This window comes from Cyprinodon variegatus, unplaced genomic scaffold, assembly GCF_000732505.1.
Source record: "Cyprinodon variegatus isolate N-32 unplaced genomic scaffold, C_variegatus-1.0 Scaffold133, whole genome shotgun sequence".
Lineage (NCBI taxonomy): Eukaryota > Metazoa > Chordata > Actinopteri > Cyprinodontiformes > Cyprinodontidae > Cyprinodon > Cyprinodon variegatus.
This window is the reverse complement of record NW_015150586.1, coordinates 784,039-790,058: the sequence shown is the minus strand read 5'-3', so window position 1 is coordinate 790,058 and position 6,020 is coordinate 784,039.

Genomic DNA, 6,020 nt, shown 5'->3' with positions numbered 1-6,020 from the left:
ACAATAAATCTGGATCCAGGCTCAAAATGAGCTCCTTGATATGTGCTTTAGAATGGCTTAGTCTCCATTCAAACCCAGGTTTAAAGCCTTGCAGGACAGCCTAAAGCCCACTGCCAACATTAAGACAGAAAAACGAAAGAAAAATAACAAACGGTCAGTTCAGCTGTTTTATAAAATATGGGAATCAGGAAATGTCTATAAACCAAACTGAACAATTGTTGTTCTCTACTTCACAAACAATTTAGATTTTAAATTGGAAACATATTCTATTCTTTTTTTTATATATTTTTTCATTAAAAAATTCAATGTATAACATGGATGCATAAACACCTCATTTTATTTCAGTGTTAAATTCTGTTTAAAGTAACAGATTCTAAATTAAAATCTCTCCAGACCTTTACTGGTTAATGATTTTTTTTATTTGGACCCCGCTGAGTTTTAATTGGTTACCCCTGATCTATGGTAACATAGCGCAACATAAAGCATATCTGGTGTAACAGAGAATCCCATAATGCTTTGCGAGGAAAGCTCTCCACACAAAGCATTCTGGGATATATCTTCCTTCTCTGAGGCCTTTCTTATCTTCTCATTCACTTCATAGACACTTTTCTCTTACGACCCTCAGCCATTTTCAAAGGTAAAAGTGTGCATGCACAGAAAAAGATGGCTAACAGGACGAGCACGTAGGACGGTCTTACGTAAACATCTCACCAGAATGATTGACAATCAGGAGGACCACTGATTGAGATGATCCACCCAGAAATAAAAGATCTTCCTCTATGGCTTTAAACTTGAGAAAACAACAAAGTTACTCTCAAAACCTTTTTTTTATTATTTTATTAAAAGATTTGTTCAAATTTTTTTTTTTTTCAAATTTCCTTTTCCTGAAACAATAATGGAACAAATTTTACTCCATAGATTGGACAATGGCCTATCCTTTCCCAGAAGTGTTAATTAAGATTGGAGCTCATTTACTCTAAAGAATTCTCCATAGGGAGAAGGTGACTGGAGCCTAATTACATTNTCAAAGATGACCCTGCACATTTAGAGGATGTTTGGCTCAACCTGCTGCTGTGAAGCAGGATTCTCCACCATGAACAGAATCAACAATAAATCTGGATCCAGGCTCAGAATGAGCTTCTTGATATGTGCTTTAGAATGGCTTAGTCTCCATTCAAACCCAGGTTTAAAGCCCTGCAGGGCAGCCTAAAGCCCACTGCCAACATTAAGACAGAATAACGAAAGAAAAATAACAAACGGTCAGTTCAGCTGTTTTATAAAATATGGGAATCAGGAAATTGTCAATAAACCAAGCTGAACGATTATTGTTCTCTACTTCAAAAACAATTTAGATTTTAAATTGGTAAAATATTCTATTCTTTTTTTATATATATATATTTTTTCATTAAAAAATTCAATGTATAACATGGATGCATAAACACCTCATTTTATTTCACTGTTAAATTCTGTTTAAAGTAACAGATTCTAAATTAAAATCTCTCCAGACCTTTACTGGTTAATGATTTTCTTTATTTGGACCCCGGCTGAGTTTTAATTGGTTACCCTTGATCTATGGTAACATAGAGCAACATAGAGCATATCTGGTGTAACAGAGAATCCCAGAATGCTTTGCGAGGAAAGCTTTCCACACAAAGCATTCTGGGATATATCTGCCTTCTCTGAGGCCTTTCTTTTCTTCTCATACACTTCATAGACACTTTTTCTTTTACGACCCTCAGCCATTTTCAAAGGTGAGCTTTAATGACTGTCTGAAACCGTAGCTCACCACAGATATGCGCCTGAAAGTGTGCATGCACAGAAAAAGATGGCTAACAGGACGGGCACGTAGGACGGTCTTACGTAAACATCTCACCAGAATGATTGACAATCAGGAGGACCACTGATTGAGATGATCCACCCGGAAATAAAAAATGTTCCTCTATAGCTTTAAACTTGAGAAAACAACAAAGTTACTCTCAAAACCTTTTTTTTTTTTTATTTTATTAAAAGATTTGTCCAAATTATTATTATTTTTTTTTCAAATTTCCTTTTCCTGAAACAATAATGGAACAGATTTTACTCCATAGACTGGACAATGGCCTATCGTTTCCCAGAAGCGCTAATTAAGGTTGCAGCTCACTTACTCTGAAGATTTCTCCATAGGGAGAAGGTGACTGGAGCCTAATTACATTTTTTATCTTCTCCCATGGAATATGTGTTCTTACAATTAGCTTTAATAAAGACATCAGATTTTATTATATATTCTCAGCAAGCACCAAATTAGATCTATGTGGATATTAAATGTTATTACATGTAGATTATGACATATCAGCAGTACGAAGTGGCCTGCTACTCATTACATTCTCTAGGATTCACATTAATTAACTGCAGGTTGTTATGTTGCATCTGGACACATATTCAAAAAAAAACCAATATCCTGCAGAGCTGAGGATGGACAGATTTAGCAGAAGACTTTTCTTGTCATATTTCTGTTACATTTTATTTAAATTGAGTTTTACTCCTACATCTGGAGTTAAACGGTAAATATAAATGTCAGATCTCACTAAATATTAAATATATATTTGTGAAATCAATTTCTAAACCTGACCACCTCAATGGTGAAATCCTGGCATCAGGCTGATATCAGCTGTTTTCACACAAAAAGGTTAAAATCCTCAATCTCTGCTTTCTACTCGGGGGTCGGGCCGCCATTCTTTCTGGAACAGACCCCGACCACAGAAGATCCAGGGTTTGCTCATGCATGTTTGTGTTGAAGTGGAAATATGTCCATAATCCTGATTTCATGCTCTCAGGTTCTAAATGCCTTGAGGAGACAGATCATCACACGTCTCCCTCCGTACCTAACAGTGGACTGCAGATCACGCTCCAGTTACAGTTGAGGAAAGCTCCATGTTTATGTTTGTGATGGTAGGACAGAAAAGCCTCTTCCCTGTCTGTGGATGGAGCCCAGCGGTTGCTATGGCAACGCACCCTCCTTTGCAGTGTTTCCCTTTTTTACTCATAACTCCGCTTTCATTTCTCTTTAAGATGCAGGTTTATTTTCTTTACATCATTAGACAGAGCACCTGAAGCTTCCTTTGATGGATGATTTTACTTATTTTAACTGATCGCTGCTAACGGCTGCTGAGAATAGAAAGTGGAGACAGAGCAGCCATCCATCAGCCTGCTTCCATCCACAGCGTCAGATCTTTTCTCTCTTTTCTTCATCTCATTATTTTCCTCCAGCGTCATCCTTCAGATGAGGATGCAGCTTCCTGGGCTCAGATTAATGAATCTTTCATTTCCCTGTTCATGTGTTTAAGTCAAGCAGCGCACAGACGGTGCTCTTTGATCAGCAGACAAAACGACAACAGAACCCAAAGCGCATTATTCAGGCATATTCTTTGATCTGCTCTGATTGATCTCGCCTCCTCTCCAGGGAGCTTTATGCTGGGAACCAGTGGGAGAGCAGAGACGTAAGCTCTGATGGGACAACATGTCAGCAGAACCCATCTGATCCTAATTTGGACAATGTTTCTATGGAGTGAATTTTGTTCCATTATTTTGCAGCAAAGAAGGTGTTCTGTAAATAATTCCAAAAAAGGAAAAAAAAAAAAAAAAAAAAAGTCTCTCCCATCCAGGAAGCTCCTTCAACTCGAAATGTAAATAAAAAGCAATCCAAATATGAAACTTTTAAAAAAAGGAAAAAAAAAAAGTGTTTAAAATTATTTTTTTTTTCGGGTTGAGCTTTATGAATTTAATTATTTTCCAGATCACATTTCTGCATTTTGAAGGCCAGGCTTTTCTCTGGAGGGGTCGGTAAAAACTNTCCTACATCTGGAGTTAAACGGTAAATATAAATGTCAGATCTCACTAAATATCAAATATATATTTGTGAAATCAATTTCTAAACCTGACCACCTCAATGGTGAAATCCTGGCATCAGGCTGATATCAGCTGTTTTCACACAAAAAGGTTAAAATCCTCAATCTCTGCTTTCTACTCGGGGGTCGGGCCGCCATTCTTTCTGGAACAGACCCCGACCACAGAAGATCCAGGGTTTGCTCATGCATGTTTGTGTTGAAGTGGAAATATGTCCATAATCCTGATTTCATGCTCTCAGGTTCTAAATGCCTTGAGGAGACAGATCATCACACGTCTCCCTCCGTACCTAACAGTGGACTGCAGATCACGCTCCAGTTACAGTTGAGGAAAGCTCCATGTTTATGTTTGTGATGGTAGGACAGAAAAGCCTCTTCCCTGTCTGTGGATGGAGCCCAGCGGTTGCTATGGCAACGCACCCTCCTTTGCAGTGTTTCCCTTTTTTACTCATAACTCCGCTTTCATTTCTCTTTAAGATGCAGGTTTATTTTCTTTACATCATTAGACAGAGCACCTGAAGCTTCCTTTGATGGATGATTTTACTTATTTTAACTGATCGCTGCTAACGGCTGCTGAGAATAGAAAGTGGAGACAGAGCAGCCATCCATCAGCCTGCTTCCATCCACAGCGTCAGATCTTTTCTCTCTTTTCTTCATCTCATTATTTTCCTCCAGCGTCATCCTTCAGATGAGGATGCAGCTTCCTGGGCTCAGATTAATGAATCTTTCATTTCCCTGTTCATGTGTTTAAGTCAAGCAGCGCACAGACGGTGCTCTTTGATCAGCAGACAAAACGACAACAGAACCCAAAGCGCATTATTCAGGCATATTCTTTGATCTGCTCTGATTGATCTCGCCTCCTCTCCAGGGAGCTTTATGCTGGGAACCAGTGGGAGAGCAGAGACGTAAGCTCTGATGGGACAACATGTCAGCAGAACCCATCTGATCCTAATTTGGACAATGTTTCTATGGAGTGAATTTTGTTCCATTATTTTGCAGCAAAGAAGGTGTTCTGTAAATAATTCCAAAAAAGGAAAAAAAAAAAAAAAAAAAAAGTCTCTCCCATCCAGGAAGCTCCTTCAACTCGAAATGTAAATAAAAAGCAATCCAAATATGAAACTTTTAAAAAAAGGAAAAAAAAAAAGTGTTTAAAATTATTTTTTTTTTCGGGTTGAGCTTTATGAATTTAATTATTTTCCAGATCACATTTCTGCATTTTTAAGGCCAGGCTTTTCTCTGGAGGGGTCGGTAAAAACTCATTTCTATTGGTCTGATGGATTTCAAAAACATTTTCATTGGTCGAGAGCGAGTGTTTGGAGTGGACTTAATGTGAATTATAAAGAAATTAAACGAATGACATTCATAAAACTCAATCTGAGATTTTGGAGAAAAATAAAAAAAAATTAAATAAAAACCTGCAGAAAAATAAATAAAAACAGCAAAGTTAGTTTGAAAACTTTATCTGAGTAAGAAGCTTTTCAAAGTATTTCTGGATTGGTATTTTGTCCCCAAATACTGGTTTATAAAATGCATCTTTGCTGCAAAAATATTGGGATAACTTTCACTCCAAAGTCCACGACAGTTAACATATTGTTCTTTCATGTTCTGTGTTTCTAGATCTTCTCCCTGCAGTCAGGACCTTCAGTTGGCTGGAGCTTCGGTTAAGCTGCAATTAACTTTCTAAAGTATTTGTTTGGCAACTGAACACATTGAAGCTAAAAACTACAACTGAACATTTCTTTGGAAACAGTCTCAAACTGCTAGCCTTGTGGGGGCGGGCTTAGATGACATGGGGTGTGAAATATTGGCCCTAATCCCAAACCATCTTTGTTAAACTGACAAAAAAATTGGCAAAAAAAAAAAAAAAACAGGTCAAAAATTCTTTCAAATAGTTTTGAATGTAGAAACTTGTTTTTAAGAAAGGGACACATTTTACAATAGCAGCCATTCAAAATGGCCCCTCCCAGTAAACAGCAGCGGAATGGCAGCAAAATCCCCTCCACCTTCCAGCCACTGGCCTTCTCCTGAGCGTGCATATTTTTTACTCTGACTCCACCCTTTCACTAAATTACAGGTTCTGACCAGGAAATGATGCCTCTCTTTAGATCTTAATGTCCACAAATCAAGACAGAATGAATA